We start from the raw sequence: 25127 nt of genomic DNA, 5'->3' as shown, positions 1-25127 counted from the left end.
AAGAAATTCTACTGCTCATCATCCTCTAAAGAGTACGTGAAGCTGTCACAGAGGGGAACAATGCAATCATTCTCTGCCCTCCAGCTGAAATATTCCAGAAACAGGAGACAAAAATGTGATTTGATCCTCAATGCTATGCCTGAAAGTGTGCTGTGGATTTTATGAACAACTGGCAGTGGGGTCAGGTTTAGAACACAGTCTCAATACCTTTTCTATCATCATTACCTATAAACTGCAGAACACAAAAAAGGAAGTGAAGCCAAACAGGACATGGAAAGCTGAGTAAATACTGAGACATTTGTAATGTAAAAATTTTTACTCCACTTCTTTCTCTCAGTTTCCCATCTACTATCTGAACACTTTCCTCACCTCCCCAAAAGACTATAAAATATTTCCTCACTATTTACAGGGTAAGATTTTCAACCTCTTTTCCTCTTATACCAAAATATCAAAGGATTTGCTGTCTTTCTACATTGCGATGTCATATAAATACTCAAAAGGAAAAAAGAAAGCTCTGCTTTATTTTAAGTAGTGAATTCCCCTCCGTCCATTAAGAGTTGAACAGAGATTTGCTTGATAGTTCTGAAAAGGTCAGATATTATGGAGGCATACTGGATGTATACGTTTATAAAACACTCCATTTGTAATCACAAAAATTCATTTCCACAACCATCAACCAATTCATCTGAATGTTTTGTAACCTATCCTCCATCTCTGAAAAGTACTTCAAATTACTGTTATTTCTAACTACAACTCTAGGAATTTTCACATTATACATAACAAAAAAGCTTTTTAATATTGGCACAGATTAATAATAAGAGTTCATTTTCAATTAGAAATTAAACATAAGGATTATTTGAGACTGTTCTCACTTTCATTAGGTATGTCAGTAATTGTAAGTGGGGATAGGTGGTAAATTAAACATAAATTGAAGTGCATGGGGTACACAGTAGTCACTTAAAATAAATGAATGGATAATTATTATTTTTCAATAAGTTTTGATGGGAAGAAAATTGGACTAAAATTCCTTGGCAGTGTAGATCTTATCCCAAATGAATTCAAGTCAGCTTCCCTCTGTTCCTTATGAAAGAAAATGTGCCTGCCTTGAGTAGAATTTGGCCCCAAGCATGGCGATTCTTCAATTAGGCACAAAATCATCAGCAATGACTGACCCCAGGCCACCCTAGGCAATGTGCAAAAGGGCAATGCAGGAAAAAAACCACATGAGATTGATTAAAGTTGGGGAGTAGTGTTATTTCTGGTTGCTTATCTATTTGTTATTTACTCAAGGGTGAAAAAAAAGCAAAGAAACAAATGATCACCCACATCAAGTCTAGTTACCAGTTGTCACCATACAAAGATATATTCCATAATTACTGACTATATTCCTCACATTATACATTTCATTTATTTTTGGTTTTGGTTTTGGTTTTCTGGGGGGAGGGGAGGTAATTAGTTTTTTATTTATTTATTTATTTAAATAGAGATATTAGGGATTGAACCCAAGATCTCATGCATACTAAGCACACACTCTACCACTGAGCTATACCTCCCTGCCCTAATCCCATTTATTTATTTTATTTTTTAATAGATTGTTATTTTTTTAGAGCAGTTTCAGGTTTATAGAAAATTGAGCAGAAAATACAGAAGTTTTTAACCTCTTAATCTCCCTAATCTATTATTCTCCTTCCCAACATCCTCTCCCCTCTGGTAACCACTTGTTTCTTCTCTGTATCTATGACTCTGTTTCTGTTTTGTTATGTTTGTTCATTTGTTTTGTTTTTAGATTCCACATAAAAGTAACGTCATATAGTATGTTTCTTTCTCTGTCTTACTTATTTCACTTAGCATAAGACGCTCTAAGGTTGATCCAGGTTGTCACAAATGGCAGAATTTTAATCATTTTTATGGCTGAGTAATATTCCATTGTGTATGTATCCCTAGGTATACCACATCCTCATTATCGATTCATTTGTTAATGGACACTTAAGGTTACTTCCATATCTTGGCTAATGTAAATAATGCTGCTATGAACACCAGGTTGCATGTATCTTTTCAAATTAGTGTTTTCGCTTTCTCCAGATAAATACTCCAGAATGAAATTGTGGGATCATGTGATGGTTCTCTTTTTAATTTTTTGAGGAAACTCCATACTCTTTTCCATAGTGGCTACACCAATTTACATTCCCACCAACAGTGCAAAAGAGTTCCCCCCTTCTCCACATCCTCACCAACACATGGTATTTGTTGTCTTTTTAATAACAACCATTTTGACAAGTGTGTGGTGATATTTCATTGTGGTTTTGACTTGCATTTTCCTGATGATTCGTGATGTCGAGCATCTTTTCATGTGCCTGTCAGCCATCTGTATGTCTGCTTTAGAAAAATGTCCATTCAGGTCTTCTGCCCAATTTTTAACTGTGTTGTTTGTTTTTATGATGTTGAGTTGTATGAGTTCTTTTGGATATTAAGCTCTTACCAGATATATCATTTGCAAATATCTTCCCCCACTCAGTAGACAGACTTTTCATGTTGTTGATAGTTCTCTTTGCCACGTAAAAGCTTCTTAGTTTGATATAGTTCCATTTGTTTATTTTTGCTTTTGTGTCCCTTGCCTGAAGAGATATATCCAAAAAATATTGCTGAGATTGATGTCAGAGAGCATACCTCCTATGTTTTCTGTAGAAGTTTTATGGCTTCAGGTCTTACATTTAAGTCTTAATCCATTTTGACTTTATATTTGTACATAGTGTGAGAAAGTAGTCTAGTTTGATTCTTTTGCAGGTAGCTGTCCAGTTTTTGCAGCACCATTTATTGAAGAGACTGTCTTTTACCCATTGTATATTCTTGTCTCCTTTATTGTAGATTAATTGCCCATATTAATGTGGGTTCATTTTTGTGCTCTCCATTCTGTCCATTGATCTATGTGCCTGTTTTTGTGCAAGCATATTGTTTTGATTACTGTAGCTTTCTAGTATATTTTGAAGTCAGGGAGCTGGATACCTCCAACTTTGTTATTTTCTCAAGATTGTTTTGGTTATTCTGACTCTTTTGTGTTTCCATACAAATTTTAGAATTATTTGTTCTAGTTCTGTGACAAATGCCCTTGGTATTTTGATAGGGATTGTGTTGAATCTGCAGACTATCTTTAGTAGTCGTATGGTCATTTTAACAATAATAATTCTTTCAATCCACAAGCACAGTATATGTTTCCATCCACTTGTGCCATCTTTAATTTCTTACATCAATTTTGTATAATCTTTAGAACATAGGGTTTTCACCTCCTTAATTAGATTTATTCCTAGGTATTTTACTCTTTCTCACGTGATCATAAGTGGGACTGTTTTCTTAATTTATTTCTCTTTCTGACAGTTCAGTGTTAGTGTATAAAAATGAAAGAGATTTCTGTTTATTAATTTTGTATCCTGTATCTTTACTAAAATCATTTATGAGTTCTACTAGTCTCTGGTGGCATCATTAGGATATTTTATGTATAATATCATGTCACCTACATACAATGACAGTTTCACTTCTTCCATAACAATTTGGATTCCTTTTATTTATTTTTGCTGTCTGATTACTATTTTAAGACTTCCAATACTATATTGAATAGAAGTGGTGAGAGTGGGCATCCTTGTCTTGTTCCTGATCTTAGAGGAAATGCTGTCAGCCTTCCACCACCACTATTATGTTAGCTGTGCACTTCTCACGTGTAGCATTTCCTATGTTGAGGCATGTTCCCTCTATACTCTATTTGCTGAAAATTTTTATCATAAATATATGTTGAATTTTGTCCAAAGCTTTTTCTCCATCTGTTGAGATGAACATACAATTTTTATTCTTCAGTTTGTTAATGTGGCATATCACATTGATTGCTTTATGGATATTGAACTGTCCTTGCAACCCTCACCACATGGTAGGCTAAGAAATGTCATCCTCACTTCAGAGCAGCCTGTGGGGTTGGCTGAGAATTCAATAAGGCTGCCTCAGGACCATCTTCTCCCTCATTTGAATCCATCTTCCTTTTCTTGCATAGGTGTTGATCTGAAGAGCATTTCATAATAAACTTTTTCCAGGCTAACCATCACGTCAGACTCTGCTTCTTAGTTCACCAAACCTATAACACATATCACCAGAATCTCCTCCAGTTCTATTTTTCTGGTACGGTTTAAAGTGGGTTTCCCATAAAAGATTACAGAAAAAAATGTAAATGCAGCCTAGTCCAAAAATGAAAACGAAGCCTGGAGGGAAAAACATTTTCCTGAGCACACGGATATGCCTGGATTCTAGTTTCATTTCCTTCATATGCGTTTTTTTCCCTAACATTCTTTAGTGGCAATATATTCAAATCATTCCACAGAAATATCCTCAAATTAAAATATGCTCACTGCTAAAAAACTTCATGTAAGAAGAAACCAAGGCCCATTTTCAATAGGAAACAGATTCACAATAACTTCAAGAACTCTGAAAACATCATGCCTATTCCTGTCTCCTTTGTTTTGTTCACTCTCTTCCCTTCTTCCCATTCGCCTTTACTAAAATATAGTCAATGCTACCTTTCCTTCAAAGCCCAACTAAAATATCAATTCTTTTATAAAATCTTCTTTGTCCAACTTTATCTTTTTTATCTGTAGAGTCTGTGTGTACTATTCAATTAATGCACTGAGAGCTTTTGAGTTCTATAGTTTATACCTTTGAATGTCTTATAAGTTTTTAGAGACAGGGAGTAAGTGTTGCAGATCTTTAAACCCTTCAATGGGCCCAGGACCTTGAATATCACCTACTGGACATCAAATGTACATGTATATAAAAATTTCATAGTTAGAGAAATTTCCAATGAATGTCAACAATGATGATTTTCTGCTTAATTTTCAGTGTTATTTCAAATTCTGGCCATCTTTATCTGTTACTAAATACATTCAGGAAGAAGTTGGGAGATCTTTTTTGTATTTTACGAGACACCATTTTAGACGGTAACTTCAAATAGTTTTATTTAAATTTGAAACAGTAATGTTATATATGATATTTTCATGTATTAATCAAGTATGGCAAGCTGTATTAAATACCAGTGAAGTACAATTTTGGAGATAGTTCCTAACATAATACAAAAATAATTGGGTGCTCATTGCCTGTTATGTTTTAAGAAGGACAAACACATACTTCCTGAAATTTTTCTTTCCAAATCTTAAGCAACATGCAGAATTCCTAGATCAACATATAAGTTTCAAAACTTTATAAAAAGAAAACTTAGTATCTGTGAAATTAGGTGGTTAGAAGGAAAGGGGGGGGCAGATATACATAAAACACATTAAATTTTTATTTGTTAAGTTCCACTAGTATCTCTTTGAGTATACTTTTTGGATAGCTAACATTGTGAATACTATTATACACACAAAACATTTTTTAATAGAGAGCAAAATATGCTTCATAAAGATGTAAACAAGGAATACCTAATAGGAAAGCTCAGCAGACAAAGCACTTCTGACGGCTGTTTTCATTAACCATATTAGAATCATAGTACCAGTATTCTGGTGCAGTAGCTAAGAGCAGACACTTCAGTGTAATATTGGGCAAGTTATTTAAGGTTTCTGACATTCAGTTTTCTCCTTTGCAGAGTCCACAAAATGTGGTAGTACTTGGTGTACAATAAACACTTTAAAAATGGGGTAAGTTTTTGTAAAAAATAAATTTTATGGATTGACACTCTGAGACATTTTTCTTTTCATAGATTTAGATGTATAAATCTAATAAATGTGTCTCTCATCAGTTTGTTTGCTCAATGCTATAAGGACTACCTGCTCCTACTTGCTCACTGGAACTAATAAAGGACATGATGTTGATCTGACTAGACAGCCAGGCACTTTATATGCCTAATTCCTGGAATATTGTGAGTGCAAAATAAATATTTGTTGAATTAATTAATACCGAAAGTTAAACCAGCCCTTTCTTATTTATTAGAACCACTTCAGTTTAGCCTGTAGCACACCTGGGTACTGCTTAGATTACCAGGTATCTCCAAGCTGCACCGTCCAATACTAAATACAGATGAAGGCTACAGATACAGGTAATTTATCCATTCATTTAGGGGTTGGGAATCCTTCCCCCATTCTTTGGTAGAAAACAATTTAGACATTCTTTATGAAAGGATTACATCCACTTTTCCTTAAAAATAGGCAATGGAGGCAATTTGTCCCAAGGCCTCTGAGAGGCTTAACTACTGGTAGTGCCAGGTACCAAAGAAGGGCAGTGGACAAGGGCTGAAAAGATAGAGTCTAATTGAAAAACTTTATACAGAACAGTTAGAACACCCCAGGTCCCCTTCTCCATGCCTTTAGCCAGAGGATTATTCCCCACATCCCCCTGCACTGGCATGACAACAGCTGCCTGTTCTCTGTAAGATTCTAGATTTCATGACAAGAGCACATTGGGGGAGCAGGTAAGTGTATAGGAATGAAAATGAGATGCAATGTCCTGCACACTGTTGGAAATTCCTCTCCTTCTCCTGCTCCTAGAAATTGTATGTAAAGATCTTCTCTCTGTATCCTGCCACAGGGAGCTGGCAAAAGAGCTTCCTGGGTGTAACTCTACAGCCTGAGAAAATAAGTCCTCATTGTGACATTTGTGGTCCCTCAATCAAAGGTTGGCTTTCTGCCTGCTCACTATAAACTTAACTAATCTACCAATTAAGAAGTCTACTCTCCCACAAAAGCACTTAGCTTCCAGTGAGCTTTTTGATGTCTCTGGAATATGAATGGACAGATCAAGATCAGCTGTTATTTAAAGAATGTTTCCAAGGAAAAAAGAGAAGCCAAAGGAATTCAAAACAAGAAAGAGAGAGAGAGAGAAAGAGAAGAGGGAAGGAAGGAAGGAAGGAAGGAAAGAAGAAAGGAAGGAAGGAAGGAAGGGGAAAAGAAAAGAAAAGAAAAGAAAAGAAAAAAGAAAGAAAGAAAAAAGAAAGAAAGAAAAGAGAAAGAAAGAAGGAAGCAAGGAAGGAAAGAAGGAAGCAAGGAAGGATAAAGGAAAAGGAAGGAAGGAAGGAAGGAGGGAAGGAAGGAAGGAAGGAAGGAAGGAAGAAGAAAGAAAGAAAGAAAGAAGAAAGAAAGAAAGAAAGAAAGAAAGGGAAAGAAAAATAAGGAAGGAAAAAGGAAAGATGGAAGGAAGGAAGGAAAAAACTAAGTCAGAGAAAAGAAAAGGACAGATGAAACTGTATATACTAAGTCTACTGTGAATCAAAAGAAGACACAGTGTCTAAAAAATAAACAAATTAAAAATAGATAAATATAACTGTTATTAGGAAAGAAATATAATAAATAGGCCTTTAAATGAAAATATTATTGAAATTAAAAATTAGAAGTGCTACTACATAAACCCAAGTAAAACACTCAGAAAAGAACATGAAAGAGATAAGATAAAGGGTAATAATCTTTGAGGATCAATCAGGAAGGTTCAAGATCTAACAATTATGAAATTTCACCCCCACAGTACCTCTGAGATAAAGAATTGAAAAATTAGAGAGAAATAAATTATGCATAGGAAAATTTCTCAGAATGGCTAGGCTAATGACTTAAATAAAAATTTCAGAACAACAGTCATAAAAGGAAACTTTAAAATCTTCCAGGAAATAATGCAAAAACAAATACCAAAGTCAATCAAAGGAAAGGGAATCATGATAGTAGCATTTGGAACTTTTATCAGTCATACTGGATGTCAATAGACTGAGGAACGATGCCTTCCAACTGTGAAAGAAAAATCAAAATGGAGTCAATGTTGCTAAAAGCACTCTCTAAAATGGAGCCAGGGGGCCATTAAGGAAATGTAACTTACTTAATGTCTCTGCCTGAATGGAATCTGACCTTTGACCTGATGAAGTCATCCAGAACACCTGCCAGAAACTTAAGACACTATTTGGACCCTTACCTAAAATAAGTCATGACAGTCTATCTACTTAAGAACACCTACCCTAAATCCTAAAACAACTCAGATTCCTTAAGGACAAATATTTTCTGACTCTTGTCAGAGTCAATCATAATTCTTGCCAGGTAACTTTAAACAACCATGTGACTTTTTGTCTTTATAAGCCCCTTATTCTTACTCTTCTTCTTCCTCAGGACACTATTAGAGTTACCCAAATTTGTGTCTCCCAAAATGCAATTCTTAAGTCCCCAATTAAACTCTTTTCTTATTTGCAGCCTCCTGCCTTTTTTTTTTTTTTTTTTTGGTTGACACAACTTGTCAGGGAAAATGATTTTCACCCTAGTACTCTATTCTCACCCAAACTACTGGTCAAGTGGGAGGGTAGAATAAAGATATTTTCATACACCTAGTAATTCAAAAGGTTACTACTCTTTTCTCTCTTCGTGGGAGGTTACTGGGTACATATTTCAGCAAAATAAATAAAAGAGAGAAGCAGACATGGTACACAGAAAATTGAGGGTCCAATGTGGAAGATTTACCAAGAAGTTCTAAGGCAGTAGCGGTGCAGCAGGCCTGGAGAGCAAAAGTCCATGTTACAGCATGAGGTTAGAGAGTTGGGAGAGGGCGGTTTCCAAGAACGACAAATGGAAATACAGACTATCTGATACCTTTGAGTGTTTGGGGAGAATTATTACGAGGCATTTCCCAGATCTGTTGGAATGTTCAGTAAAGGATTATTGATAGGTACATAGAAAACTAAGCAAAACAAAAAGCAATTGCCGACTCCAGAACAAACTAAAGGTAGTATACTGTTGACATAATAGTGTATTCTTTGGTTCAGTAATCACTAATACCTATACAATCATAATAATGTAAACACTGACTGTTGATTTAATTAAAGTTGTGGTAAAATCGTTTTTGGAAGACAGAGAGCAGATGGTGGTAACAGTCTAAAACTCAACTAGTCAATAGGTCATATTTAAAATAGATGCATTGATAAATAGCAGTATAAAATATTACTTAACACATGGAAGTATAAAATAGAACTTATAGCTAGAAGACTTATATGAAAATAGAGTTGTGTATAAAAAGGGATAAAAAGGGGTGAGAGACAAGGAACTACTGATTTTTAAGTAAGCCCTTTAGATCTATTTGATTTTTTTAAATTGTATACTTGTACCACTTTATTTTTTTAAAATCAACATTAAAAAAAAAAGATGTTTAGCTGTTCTAAGAAAGAATTGAGAATAACTGAAGCAGATCAAAAGATACAATCAAAACTTAATTAGAAAAAAGTTCTATGCTTAAAAAATACAGTGAACAAGGCAAAATTGTTTAAAATAAATTGACTCTTAAGTACATCATGGCAAAGTTTTTTAAATAACAACTTCTAAAAAAATTTGAAATTGCCAGGCTAAAAAAATATATAATACATTGTGGAATTTTGATGGTAAAGGCTATAATTCAATGATTTAATAGTGACACAAATCTTTGTTCCTTGTATGAAAGCAAATGAAACATATTTTCAAACTTTAAATTATTCAAGCTAAAATACTGGCTAACTAAGTAGCATTCTTAAAAGAAATTGCTTGAAGTTTTCAGACAATCAAACATGATTCAAAATCAACCTGAACAGAATAGAGATGTTATGATATATGTTAATAAAATATTCTTGCCTCACTGTAGGAAAATCAATAGTCAGAATGCAAATTAATTGTAAGAATCCTGAGGAGAGTGGTTTCCTAAACAAATCTTACCAAAATGATATCAAAACTGAAAAAAATGTGGAGGTGTTTTTGCCATCTTTCCCTGGTACATCCAGCTGAAACTTAAATGCAAATAGTGCCATTATTAAGCTTTAGCTCTTGTAATGGCAAGAGCTCTGTATTTAGACCAAGAAATCCCCAAGGAAACAGCTACACTTTTTGAAGTCTGACTAAAATTGATTTTCATCTCTTTTTTAAAAAAGCAAACTATGACATGGTGGATGATTTTTTTGTACTGTTCATATTTTCTAAATCTTCCTAAACAATGAGAATTTATTTTATTTATGAAAGAAATAAAATGTAGATTATAAAGAAAAATTCCAGAAACAGAAACAAGAATATACTGAAAGAAACCTGGAAATTATGCAATTGTAAAAACATAATTAAGAGAATTCATTTAAATGTTTATAGATAATTATTTTGTGTCAGGCACTGGCAATACAGCATATACATGAGTTTCCTGCTTTCCTGAAACTTTCAGTCTAGCAAGAAAGAGAGGCATTGACTATATAATCATGAAACCTGTTAATCAAAGTTTAAAATTCAATTAATGTTTGCCATTAATTTATATTTGTTCAATAAAGAGAATTATTTGTTAAAGTGGTAATCTTGGTTCAATTTTTATTTACTTCCTTTACCTCTGATGTATGAACTATGAAAAAATGGACACCATATCTACCCCAGAGGTGACTGAGATATGGACTTGAAATATTGGAAAAGATATGAAGATTCCGGTTATTTGCTTTGATAAGTAAGAGATTACTTGGCTATCCTAGTTAATCTTTTTTATCTAACATAGGAACTTGGAGAAATCACATCACCACTCTGACTTCAGATTGTTCTTTTATGAAGACATAGATATCTTTCTCATACTGTGTATATGAAGATTAAATAAAACATCCGTATCTGGTGCCAAATACTGTGCTAGAAACTTTACATAGATTATATCACTTAATTCTTACAAAAATTTAAGAAGTCATTAATTATCCCCATTTTACAGATGAGAAAAGTGAGGTTCAGAATGATTAAAAAATATATTACAAGTTGTACACAGGGTCAGGGATGAAGTTGGGACATGAAACTAAGTCGTTCTGATTCCAGATCATTTTCTCTTTCCATTAAACCTTACCTTATCTCCTAGCTATTTAGATTCTAAAAAATATCTTTACAGATAATACACAGTCCAAGAGATGAGGCTCTGCTGGTGAAATGGCTGTTGCCATGGCATGCAAATGAATGTCTTCCAGGACTGGGTGTAATTCTGTTTGGGAACAACAGGAGTGACTAGGTATTTATTTAAAATACTTCTCAGGCCTAAGAATTTGTGTGTGTGCTTGCATGCATGCATGCGGCGTGCATGTGTGCGTGTGTGCAGACATAATCACTCCTTCCCTCATCTACAATGAGACTTGCAAGGTCCCCCTTAAAAATCCAAAAGCAGTAGCAGTTGCCAAGAACATATCTTCCATTTGTTTCTAATGCAGGTGGTTGAAACTTGAGTTGTGCTGAAACACAATAGCAATTTATGTGTTGGAAAGCTCCCATGTCTGTCAAAACATGTTAGACATTGCATCAACAGAAGGCTGCTTAAACTGTCACAGTGAATTTCTGAGCTATTTGCAAACTGCTCGGAAGTATGAAAGGGAAGAGTGTAAACAATTCATGAAATTTACAAAACTGTTTCTGCTTCTTTGAAATACAACTATTTTAAAACTCACGTGTCTTAAAACTGAAGTACAAAGAAATGTTAAATTTTAAATACCTAGATTACAAATCATCAGAAGACTAAATCTGGGCTTGGCAGATTTATGTTGTCTTCCCGTTGCAATGAACTTGGGAACAAAGATCATGGCCATTATCCTGCCATTTAGAAACTATGCGTCCTCAGAAAAATTTATTTTGGGTTCAATTCACCAAAAAAAAAGAAAAAAAAAGGCACCATGTACCAATTTATATTTTTAAAAGATTGCCTCTTACTTGCAAACTTCCTTCTTATCAAACTAGTTCTGCCAAACAAAACAAAAGGGAAGGGCACTCTCCTCCTCTCCCTGGCCCAGTACAGTCACTTTGCTCCTGTGATTTCATGACTATGTTAAAATCGGGCCAGAAAACAAGTTGATTAAGACAAAAGAACATTAGCAAAAGTGTTTTTGGGACAGTCTGGACCTAAAAATAAGAATTTGAATCCTGGTTTCCAGGCTTTTTGAAGTCATGACACTGTTTAATGTCTCAGTTTCTCTATCTCTAAAATAAAGATGGTAATATTTGTTCTATATGTTTTCTATAACACACACAGGAACAAAAAAAAAATATCTGTATAACGTATTCTCTAAGTCTCTTTAGGAGAAAAGGATGATTTATGAAATCATCGTTATCATCACCATCATCATCATCAACATCATTATTACTAGACAAAAGAATAAGACAGGTTCAATTCATTCCAATTTTCATAGTCAAAGCTTATCCAAATTTAAATTAACAAGAAAAGATGTTCTGAAACTGTCAGTTATTGAATGTCAGATGCCAGTCAAGTCATTTGAATATCTTTTGTGCATGTTACGTCTGGTTGCAGAGAGAAGCAGTGTGTGTGTGTTTCAGCTCTGAGTGGCACAAAGAACTAGTCATCCGGGAGGACCCACATGATAGCATCTACACTATAGTTCTTTGGTGTCCAGGTGTTGCTCAGAACCCACTCTATCTACCTTATGCTGTAATCCGACCCTGTATGCCATGAACTGCTGTTTAGTGTCTGTATTTAGTTATACCTCCAGGTGTATTTTGTGTGGCTAGTTTCTAATCTAGATCACTAAACAAATAAATCACTCTATGAGAGACAATTGTGTTTTCAAGGTGATGAAAACAAGAGCAGAAGCCAGGTTTTATATTCATCTTCTATCCCCTTTCAACACCTAATGCAATGCCTGGAACCCAATAATAAATGTCTGCTGAAAGGAAATTAAATACCAAACAGAGACTGAGATTGTGAGCATGAGGGGAAAGGTGGTTGTTGCAACTGATGATGGGGGCCCAGAGTCCCAACTAGGGAAATTGCTTTTGTGTTCATTCAATTTCTGTTTATGAGACTGCAGATTGCCTGATAGACAACTCAGTGGCAGAGTGCAACCAAAGAGAGATCTTTTTTGCTTGTTTTCCATTAGGCAGAAACTAAAAACCGCCAAGACTTCCCTGACAAATCCTGATCATGGTGATTCTCGAACAAAGGATGTGAAACACAGTGTCTTCCTGTGAGTCCCAAATACCCGATATTTATCAAAGCTGCACCTTCAAAATCCCCTCCACCCCTGCTGCCATCACCTCCTTTTAGTGCTAATCACACTATCATGAGTCAAAAAAAGGAAAAAGAAAAAAGAAAATCAGAAAAAGAGTGCAGGGCTGCTAATCTATATAAAAGTCCTAAACAAAGCAAATACAGTTAATACCATGTCTTATTAAATTTTACCCTCCCTTACCAGAGTGATAAAAGGTGATAGAATCTATAAGACTGAATTCATTTTATACACCACTATTCAAACTAATCCTCCCTGTGGTTCAACGAACAAAGAATTCTGCAGTGGGGAAAACAGGGGTCCTGCTTTTTATTCTCTAACTCTCCTTTCCTTGCTGGTCAAAGCAAAAGCCATTAATTTAATACTCTGCACTGTATTTAGAGCCACAGCATCATAAAGCAATTGGTGGTCTGACCAACTAGCTATTAAAAAACAAATAGTCTTTCTAGTTTTAGAATCTTCTCACATAGACAGAGTAACCACACAGAAAGCATCAGCAAAAGGTAACACCTGGGCTGAGAGAACTTCTATTTTGGACTTCCGGCTTAGTCTTGAATTTAACTAAAGCTCTTTGAAAAGTTTAAGACTTTTCAAAATGTGCATCTTCTCTCCCTTGTGAAGCTATCCCAATTAGTATTATTTTAACCTGGCAATTAGTATTATTTTAAGTCATCTCCAAAAGATTTATAATAAATCTGTCTACTCAAGCAAGGTCAAACTTTTCCCCTAATACTGAATATTAATCAATATGTACAAAAGAGTACAGTTAGAATAGTTGTAGTCTTATTATACAAAAAAAACAGTATTATTCCAAAATGCAAAATTTTTAAGACACCATTATCCACGGGCTTTCTAAAATGTTTTCAAATTCTTAAATGGCAGTCCTCTTATATTCACCACTCAGCTACCTGACTCCTTAGATTAACTGTAATAAAGCTCAAATTAACCTTTTATTAATTATCAAGTATTGTTCCATGCTAAAGGTATGCTCATTGAAGAAGAGGCAAAAGAACATGAATGAATATGATGTATATCAGAGAGCCAAGGGGGACTGATGCCAAGAGAGAACCAAGACTGGGGCACCCGTTTTTCCATTCATCCATTAACAATTATTTACCTTCAAATTACTTTTACAGCTGTGTGTAAAAATTCAAGTATGAGTTCCTGACAGATGAAGAAAGAGTAAAAGAGAGAGGGAGGGAGGAAGAAAGGGAGAAAGAGAAAATGAGAGCAATTACAAAGTATCCATTATTTAGTGAAAGATAGTTTAGAAAAGACAGTTCGGGACAGGTTAGCGAATGACCATTCTGTCTGGAGGAGAAAAAGTTTATTTATTGGAGAAGTGAAAAAAAAAAAAAAAGAAAAGTAGATTGGAGTCAGAGTTAAGGATCAATATGGAGGAATGACGTCATTGCAGGGAAGATAAAAGTCCCACATCCAAGTAGGAGATGTCCAACACCCAAGCCAATTCTGGAAAAAGATTAAAGCCACTGGCTGAGAAGTAAGAACTACATTTACCACAGTGGTGAATGTAAAGAGTATAGCAGAGAGTTAATGGTTGGATTCTATAATTGACTAGTGTTGTCCATTCCTTTCTTGATCACTTCTATTTATCCTCTTTGGTACTCACCGCTCAAACATCTGCCAATCATTTTCCAATTCTGGGGAGCAGTGGAAAAGCACAGATGAGATAGGAATGGTCCCAGTCTTCCAGGAATTTCCAGTATAGTGAGGAAGACAAGCATAAACACATCACTGCTATGGAACCCCAGGCGCACAATGACAAGTTCAGCAAAAAAAAAAAAAAAAAAAAAAAGTCAGGAAAGCTTCCTGGAGGAAGTGAATGCAAACTGAGTCCTAAGCAGCAAGTAAGAGCCCCAAGTAAGGGGACTACAGTTTTGGAATAAATGAGGGCAGGGCTGTCCAGGAAGAGGAACAATGTAATATAGCACCCAAGTAAAACATCAGGTGTTTGTGTCAGGTAGGGTGCATGTATAAAGCAGGGAGGATTTTAAGGAATTCAATATTACTGAGGCAAAACCTGAGTCTACTAGTTAATGCTGAAGGAAAGTTTGAAAGAGAAGTTAAGGATGGCTGCATATGTCCAGGGTTAGAAGACTATTTAAATGTCCACGTGATCAGCTGAAATAAAAAATCCAGGAGAAGAAGCTGGTTATATTGGTGTTTTCTTAGGATGATGGGGGCAAAATATGACACCTTCAGTTTTGGATATTTTGACTTTCATGTAACCCATTAGAACTCCAGTTCAACATTTTAATGCACAGCTAGAACTCAGGCAAGAATCAGTGTTGGGTGTATAAATCATCAGTAAACAAATAATAGATAAATACAAAATTTAAGGGATAGAATTTCAGAAGGAATTTAATTTTTTACTTTATAAGTGAGATCTGCATAATTTATTTTTATTCATGGCCCTGGTTGGTTTTGGTATCAGAGGAAAAATGCACCAACTTTACTTTCATTTTTTAAAATAACAGAAGAATAATTGAAATTCTATGAGAACAGAAGTGTGCAGACAGAAACATGGGGACACCAAAATTTACAAGGTATCTAGAAAACAATCAGACTAGACAGAGGCAAAAAGGCAACTGTTAGAGAACCAGAAGTGGTTTTTAACTTTATTTTTACACTTGCAAGATGATAAATGGTGCTTCCCTTGCCTTGCTTACTCTTCAACTTCACCTTGCATATTTTTTAAATGCAAGTCAATATACCATGTGCCGAAAGGCTGAGGTATAAGGAACCCTAGGAAACAAAAGTTGAATGATGGTCTAGGTTTATTTGTGCTAAGCTGATTCCTGTGGCATTTCTCCACGATGAATCATAAATTCTGTAATTTTGCAGCTTTCCCTCCAATGAACTCAACATCTTTCTCAGGCATTACAGTCATTATGCAAAAGTCTATAGATGGCTCTTTCACTGTTGTTTAAGTGTAAGTTATTAAATATTTATTATGTTCCTATGCAACCCAACCATGGCACATTCTGCTTCCCCTACAGAAAATTAGTCTAAGGAAGATGTGTATGCCATCTCCTAGGTGAGCTCTGGAAATAAATTAGAAGGTCATGGAGCTTTTCTTTTTCCCCTGGAAAGGATCTGCAGACAAAACATTCATATTTTTATAAATATTTTCATCAATATTTATTTGGCTATTTTGAACATAAGTGTTGGAAGACAGGGGAATGGATCATTTGCTAGAATTTTATGATGACTTCTAGAATGTAGATGCCTAAGTTGACTAGGTTTAAAGATTTTTTACTAAGTTCTAAGTTCATACTTCATTCATCTTGATCACCCCCACATAGTGTCTGACACTGTTTTGTAAATGGTGGATATTCCACCAGTTGCATTATGCTGAAGTTACTGAATTATTTTCAGATATAATATTACATCCATCTTATTGTTGGCTTGGAAGATCCCGGTTATAAGTTTTATAATGTTATCATTATATTTATAATATTTTCACACCTCAAATTTACTGTTGTATTAATTCAAATACTGATCACCCCTGGCTTACTTAAGTAGTGTTTTACTACCTGGTAACATACTTGTTGAAAAAAGACTTCTGACTGGAGGTCTCTTGCTGTCCTCTAGGATTTTGTCAGTTATGCAGTTGACCCATAGTCTTGAGCAGTTGTCTTTCCTAGACTCAGAAATACAGGCAATCGACCAACAATTTGAATCAACTGTATTAGAGTGAAGGGAATATTGGTTTTATTTTCTCCTAATCTCTGTGGAAACTCTTCTTTCTGTCTGTATAATTTTCTTTGTTCATCAACACCTTTATTCATCTGAGAGTCTTTGTACCCTATCAATTTACTTATTCTGACTTTGTGTTCTTACATAAAAACTTCATATATATATACATACACACACATACACATATACATATATATATGACATATATACATATGTCTAAGTGACAGTAATGCTCAGGAGAATTTGCATTCAATGGACAGCAGCTCATATTTTAGTAGAGTGGGCAATGTACTAGTGCTGTTTTTTGTTTCTAGTGTTTCATGACAGACTGAAAAAGAGTAGAGAGGATAGAAGCTGTCAACTCTCAGGAGCTAGTAGAGATGCTAAAGGAAGGAGTGATGGGGGGGTTTCACAGATGAAGAAGCAGCAAACCCAGTGTTACTGAAAATTAATTCTCATGACATCCTTAATACACATGCATTAGATCTGATTACTATTTTACTTTTAAACAAGGCTTTGTAACTTTCAAAGCTATTTTACGTACATTTTCTCTTTCTGGTTCCTAACAGTCCAGTGTGATACAAAGTAGAAAAATGAAGTACTGATTTTAAATACCTGCCAATATGTTACTATATTATTTTTTTCCTAATGAAGTTTCTTTACAGATGAAAATTCTTTTGCTTGTTTTGTGAAGAATTTGCTCTGTTTTAAGTTGCTCTAAAATAGAAAGATGTATCTAAGTCAGACCTGGTAAACATCTCCGTCACTGACTATGTTGCAAATGACTTTTTTTTTGAAGACATAAAACTGAGACAGTTCATAATGGTATTTGGGGAAATGCTAATATTATCTTTGTTTATCTCCTGCAGCTTTTTGTTTGCTTTAGGAACTAAAAAAAAATGGGGTGAGGGAGAGAGAAGGGAAGACAAAGAGAAAGAAAACAAAGTAAATAACCTTATTTAGAATTACTTCTGCAATGCTATCAGACTTATTTTTCAAATTGGCATAGACTTGTTTTAAGCTAAGAAAATCTCTATTGATGTTTATTGAAACAGTACAGCTAAAATCAGTATGTTTCTTATGAAATAATGCAAGGAACACTTGAGTACATGGAGGAAGTTTTCTGAATTTGGGAAGGAGCGTTAGCTGTTATGAACTGAAACAAAGCTAGAACTGTAAATTCTGATTCCTGTTTCTATATCTCTCACGATCTTGGCACATTGTTTCTCTTTACAAATTGGCCAAAATTGGATCTATTTATAAAAATTTAACTGAAACATATAGTGCTTTATAGATGTTATCCTTTCAAGTTATATCCAGGAGTAATTGGATTATTTATGGCCAAGAACTAAACTACAAATTGGAAAATAGGCTTTTGCATTTACATACTTTATAAGTGGTAAAACCAAAACCAACAATTTACAATGGCAGCCACATAACCAGTTACTCCTGGAACAGAAATTTTAATGCATCAAGCTTTTATTCCTCTTCCTTCTCGGGGAATTTAGTAGAAACATGTTTCTCAGACAGAGAAGAGACTGTTAAAAGAAACATCCTTAGAATTACGGTCACGTCTCCCCTAACTAGAGACATCTCTGAGGAGCATGTTTACTGTGGAGGGTAACAGTGCGTGGATGATTCTTTATAGTACTTTGGAATCTGAGGGGCAGAGTGACAAATTCCTCCAGACAACAGCTGCTACTGGTAGTAAGTGTGCATCACAGCAGTAGTACTGGTGATGCCCACACGAACAGTGTCACTCACTGTGCTTCCTTGTGTGAAATAGTAACAGGAAACACACTGTAAAAATTCAAATATAATGACTGTCCATTTACTGTTTTTTTCTTACAGATTATTCCAGATTGTATTTTCTGACTGAATGGCTATTCTGAGAGAGAAAGAGAGAGAGAGACGGAGAGGGAGGGAGGCAGAGAGAGAGAAGAGAGAAGGAAGGAAGGAAGAAGGAAGACAGGGTGTGTGTGAATCAACCTTGTAAGACTGCATCAGTGCTTCGAACTGGTACCATAAATAGGCAGAATTAGACTATTATGATGAAATCAGAACAGGAACTCTGGATAGCATTTCTCTTTATATGTAACATGGGCAAAACAACTGTGATCAGACATCCAGACAGTTGGGCTGTGAGCACCATGGACATTGTCATCAGTTTATAGAGCTTCAGAAATGAAAAATAAAAATAAATAAAAAGAGGTGTAGGGTACAGAGAAAGCACTGTAATCTGTGGAAGATAAAAATGAGTCCTATGAGGACGAGCAAGAGTTAAAGTTTTCACTGCAGGAAGTCAAGCAATCATTCATCCTTTCATCAAATATCATTAAACGCTTCCTGCGTGCCAGGGAGTCTTAATCTTAGGACTTCAGAAGTGAACTATACAAAGTCCTTGTTCCAAGAAACTTATTCTAGAGGGGTAAGCCCAATGTAATTGGTAAATAAATAAATATACAATATATTACTAGGCATTTGAAGTGCTGTGAAGAAAAATAAATAGACTAAGGATCTGGAGAATAACTGAGGCATGTATTAGGTGAAATGATTAAAAATGCCTCTTTGAGGAGGTGATTCTGGGGACAGATTTGAATGAAATAAGGAAGGGGTTTATGCAAAGATACAGGGGAAGAGAATTTCATGAAGAGGAAAGAGCAAGTCTGTAGTCCTGGGCAGGCAGGAAGAAGTATGGCAGGAGAAGACATCAAAGATGTAATAGACAGGACAGATAACGGAGCATCTGTCATTGGTCCTAAGTGTGATGGAAGTCCACTGGAGAGTTCTGAACAGGGGAGACATGATTGAATCACGAGACTGACCTATCTTCTGACTGGGGAATGCATTTTTAGAAAGGCAAGAGTAGACGAGGGACATCAGTTAGAGAAATAATGGCTTGAACTAGAAAAGTGCAGTTGGATCTACAGTAGACATGATGAGATTCTGGATATATCTTAAGGGTGGAGTTCATTTCTGAACATGTTAACTTTGAACAAAATTAATAATGATGATGATAACATATGAGATACTGCTATACCTATATTTCTCAACTTCCCTTGCAGTTTGGTGGGGTCATGTGACTGGATACTGGCCAACTAGTCTTAGCTCTTAAAGCACTTCCAGATACTCTGCCATCTGCTGGCACTCTCTCCTCATCTGCCAGAGGCTGCAGAGGATCTCCTCAAAGACTCCAAGAAAAGGAGATGAACCCTAACTCATTCTGGTAATAACGGTCATAATGAGAATAATGATAATATAGTAAAAAATTTTTATGAAGTCTGTAAGACATTGTCTTATGTTCACACATGTTATTTGACACTTCCGGCGGCACTCTGAACAAAGTGGCATCGTTACCCTCGCCTTACAGATGAAGCTGTCTCCAAGAGACATCTCCGGGAGCCACTTAGACGTAGGGTTTAGGCAGTGGAGCGCAGCAGCTGAAGTCTGGACCAGAGTCACGCAGATGTGAGTTCTGATCCTCACTCTGCTGATTACCAGAAGTATGATCTTCTGCAAATTATTTAACTTTTCTGGTTCTTGGTTTTTTAGCACCTGTAAAATGAGAACAATAGTATCTACATAGGTAGTTGTGAAAATGGAATGATCTTTATGCAAATTGTACAGATTTGCCGAAATTGCTTCATAAATAATAATTGGTATTATTATTGTTGTTTTATAAATTGAAGATGCCTTTAAGAACAAAGCAGAAGCTCAGTGACATGATTTAGGGCAACATGGCAGAACTAAGAGGCCATCTGACTGTATCTCCTTCAAATAACCCTGGCCCATAGGAAAGCAGCAGCTCAAAACATAACATGGACTTGTGGGAATCAGGGAACCAGGAACATGCATCCTTCCAGCTGTCGACTTAACTCTTCCCTACTTCTGCCACTTGGAAAAGGAAAGAAAGATTATCTTAATTTTGTTTCCCTGAAAAGAGGGCCCTGAGATGAGAATTCAACTTATTTGGGAAATGACCTCAGGAAGCAGAAGTGAAGGTAAGAAAGGAATGGGAGGGAACCTAATAAAGTGTAAGTTATTGAACTGGTTACCACTCTGGGCAAATTAACTTGGGTCCACTGAGGACCCTCTGAGGAACTGTGCAGACTACACTTTAGGATTATCTACCCAAAGGACAGAGTGCAGGGCATTCATCTTTCACCTTTTTGGCTGAGAGTTGCTGCTCGCAGGTTAATGTCCTCTCCCAAGCCTCTAACTCAGCACTTTCAGAACCCCCTGTGGTTTGGGGTGAGCGATCTAGCAGACGTCACAGAAAAGTCCTAAAGTGGGCAGGAACTTGGAGTGCCATGCTGTCGGCACACAAAGGAGCTGTGTCCCAGAGCCACAGCTGATGTCACAGGTGCACCAAGGGCATCAAAAGAAATGGATGTGGAAAATCAGCGTCTTCTCAGGATCATTTGTCTTTAAGTATTTAACCTTCTGTATTCAACATCATACCTATAATGGGTGAAGGATAACGTGGCTCAGTGAGTTGAATCTGAGAGGAAACTAATAATTCACTTGGATCCAGATTTCTGAATGCTTTTGCACAAGAAGGTGGCATATCGAAAAGATTCCTTAATCGAATGCATTTTAGAAATCTTAAAAATGTTAAACAGATATTATTACACTGGAATTTTCTCCTCCATTAGTATGAGAATACTTACAGTGAGCACTCAAGGGGATACACTGTATTTGGCATTTTTAAAATTTAACTTTTAACTTGTTAACTTTTCATGATGCACTATTGACATTTCCCAGAATGGTGTTTCTGAGAATCTATTTGAGGAAGTATTCAACAGGACCATATTGTGAGATAGAATAATTTAGACAACCTTCCTTGTGATGTAAGTGGGAAAGAAGCTCTTAGAGATTCACAGTCAAATTATTAGGTTTGATAAAGGTGTTCCCTGGAAATATGGCTTGTGATGTATGACTGCCTCAATGGAGGACATCTTCCTGCTTTCGTGTTAGATCTGGCCTGGGTGTGGGGAGTGGAGAAGGGCAAGCACATCCACTGCTTTTCTCTTTCCCTCGCTTTTCACTTTTACTTAGACTTTAACTCAACATCCCAGCTGATGGCTCCCAAATTTTGACCTTGCCAGAATCTTCCCATGCGTGTGGGAGTCAGACTGGACCTTACTCCAAGAATTCAATTCTCTTTACATCAGTTCCTAAATAAATGCAATAAGCTTTAAAATGATATAAAGTGGGAAAATGAGAAAAATTGTAAAAGACAAGAAGGCTCTCACAGGAAGTCTAAAGAGGACTTTAAAAAGCGATTCAGCTTGGGAAATTGAAAATTAATACAATGAAGAGAAATTGAGAAGGATGCAAAGTTTCAAATGTCAGGAGAACCTTAGAGATCAGTAAAATTAAAGAGAAATGTGTCTGCAGCAAAGGAATAGTAGAAACAGTTTACAGTATAAAATGAAAATTCTTTGCCAGGGTTACTTTGACCACTATGCAAGGAATAATATAATGAGAAACATTTGTGTAACTGGGAATTTTGTTTTAAAGATCAAGCTAAAGTAAAAATTTCGAGATGTAACTACATGAAACAGTCATATAGCTTAAGCCCATGTGTTCATACATTTGCCAGTAACATCACTTCTGCTAGACAGAATCACTTATAATTTGATGCAACTCAAGTGAGCAACAAAAGTCTAAATAAGCACACTAGAGCCTAAAAACAAGAAGAGAGGGAAAAAAGTAGAACAAAGTATAGTATCTGAAGCCTGGTCAAGGAACAAGTCACGAAGGAACACTGGAAGTTTGAAAATAAAGGATAACCTCTGGAAACCTTTCAGTGAGGATCAAGATTTTTTATCATGTTCTGACTCAAAGAAAGCCTGCTCATGAAAACCACTGAGAACAAACATCATCATGATTTCCAGCATCTGGAATACTGTTCCTTCCTAGGCTGGCACGGCGCCAGCAGCTCGCAGCTTTGGTGTTGTCTTCTCAGCAGAAGGGAGCTGGGCTTCCCATGGCTCTGAGAGGTTTCTTCCCCTCTGTCACAGGCTTTAAGGTCTTACTCATTTTCTCATTGAACTGTTACCTACTTGAAAACAGGGTCTGTGACTTTTCACCTTTTGCATGCCTGGCAATCAACAGAGTTAAGGCTCTTAGTAGATACTTAATAAATGATTAGTGATAGAGGAAAAGAATAATGGAAGAACAATTCAGTGGTGACTGGAATTAACAGCAGACTTTGGGAAACATGTGAGAGACACGAGCTTCTAAAATAGAATTCAATTAAACAAAACAAAGTACAAAGATTAGTTTTGACTGAACAGCTAGAAATGATTTTGTTTTCTTTTCTTTATTTCACTTGAAATAGCACAAAATATTTAAAACTACTAAATACAATTTTTAAATAAATTATTCATCACTTCTATATCTTCTCAAAATTCACACTTTAGCTATTTTCAATATTTCAATATCTGCTAATTTATTTTTTTAAATCAGGTACTTTTTTTAATGGCCATTGATACTAATAAAAAATTAATCTCTGATAAAAGGTCTTACTGGAAAGGGAGTAATACATAGTGGTTAAGTGTGTGGCCTCTAGAGAGACTGTCGGAGTTAAGCGTGGGTCTGTCATCTAATGGTTGTTTGATTTTTGACTGATTATTTAGCCTCTTTATGCCTGCACTTTTTTCACCTATAAAACAAAAATAATAATGATACCTGCCAAATACAGTTTATGTTAGAATTAAATGAGATAATACATATGTTGATATAAATAATCAATAACCAATCTATCATAAGACTAGAAGAGAGTTGTATTAAAGCCAAACTGAGGACTATATATTCTGCCCAGGAGACAGCCTCTCAAATAGCTCTAAGGAACTGTTCCAAAGGAGCATGGTTTTCAGCACAGTCTTGTATCTTGTCAGAAGAAAAAACATCAAACACAACAGGGTACATCCCTTCAGAGTTTAAAAAAAAAAAAAAGACCAGCATGTACACAGGACGGGGAGTCAGCATAGCCTTGGGGCCTGGGAAGGGAACTTTATCATCAAAGGACGTCCCAGGAAGGGAGGCATTTATTTCTGTCCTCAAAATGGACATTCTTCTGGATGGTGCACCCTTCTCTTCAACAGTTAAAGGAAATATATGGTTAATAGGCCACAAAACAGACTGTTCTAGTTAGCATAAAGTGTAAGTCCAGTCCTGCATAGGCTAGAACGACTTCCCCAGACCTCACTTTGTGACGATTTCTTCCATCACATGGAAAACATATAGTTCTGTTTCTAATATACCTTAAACATTCAATAAATACTAGTACCACTTGACTATTAGTATAATTAGTAAATGTCTACTGCAGTATTTGCAAATGTTGTATTTATTATTTGGAAAACCTAGAAACCAAAACATAAAATATGCAAATTCTTGCTGAGCTGCCCTCTCTCCTCGGTGCTCTCACAGGCTAGCCCTGCTGTCACACTGGGCCATCACACACGTGCTCTCTACTTACTGGTCCTGCTCTGTAAGTTACAATGCTGAAACCTGAGGAAGTCCTTTCCCCTAATCTAAGTTAAATTCTGGTGTTAGGCCACAAGACACAAATGCTTTACACACCCCAAGTTTTGCTATGCCTCCAGTGATACTACTTTTTCATTTAACTTATACTTTAATACATTTTTACTTTCTTGACCTTTTATCAGTCCTGGGAACGTGAAATACATAAAGATAATTTTGGTCAGAACATAACTGAGTGATGGTGCAATGCCATGCCCTCAAGTAAGTCCTCCTGTTGATCGCAAACTGGATTCCCATACTTACCTTGTTTCCCTGAACTCTTCCTCAGTCCTCCTAGTGGGAGGCCGCTGTTCTGAAGTATTAGATGGTCTTAACTCAGGGCCCAGCTTATAGCCAGAGACCATCTCATTAGGGTCTGTCCTATCAGGTTACAAAGGCCCCTCTGGTAAATGACACTGGAGTCAACATGGCCAATAATCCTGGATGTGCACAAATTCCAAATACATATAAAGCTTAGGTCCTGACTATGAATTATCTCTATATAAGCATTTTACCATCCAACCTGGTGCCATTAGAAGCATAATATAATAGGGAAAAGATAATAATCTGGTATTTGAGACTTGGATCCAAAAAAAAAATCACCTCTGTCACAAAATAGAAATATAATACATCAGTTTTTCTATTGTGATTTTCCTTTCCTTATTGCTAAAATGAGGACATTCATTTGTTTTGGATCAATTTTACAGAATTCTCATGAGAATCAAATGAGAAAACATAAAAAATAATAAAGCTTGAAAATGTAAGACGTCAGCATAGTAGAGTAGGAGGAACATCAGTCTTCAAGTGAGAGTGACCAGAGTTTGTAGTGACATTCGCAGGGGGGTGGAACTGAAACTGGGCAAGCTCCCAAGCCATGTAAGACTCACTTGTAAAATGGGAGCTTAAGTGG

At 35.9% G+C, this 25127-nt stretch overlaps 1 long non-coding RNA gene across 1 annotated transcript; it reads left to right on the top strand.

Annotated features, from left to right (window-relative positions):
* Window positions 1-2486: 2486 nt before the first annotated feature.
* Window positions 2487-24268, top strand: LOC116663305. Its single transcript, XR_004319548.1, has 3 exons — window positions 2487-2912; window positions 19112-19115; window positions 24259-24268. It is a non-coding gene; the product is annotated as an uncharacterized LOC116663305 (long non-coding RNA).
* The last annotated feature ends 859 nt before the right edge of the window (window positions 24269-25127 follow it).

Source organism: Camelus ferus, chromosome 1 (genome assembly GCF_009834535.1).
Source record: "Camelus ferus isolate YT-003-E chromosome 1, BCGSAC_Cfer_1.0, whole genome shotgun sequence".
Taxonomy (NCBI): Eukaryota; Metazoa; Chordata; class Mammalia; order Artiodactyla; family Camelidae; genus Camelus; species Camelus ferus.
Note: the sequence above shows the minus strand (reverse complement) of the source record. Positions and strands in the feature narration are given on the sequence as shown.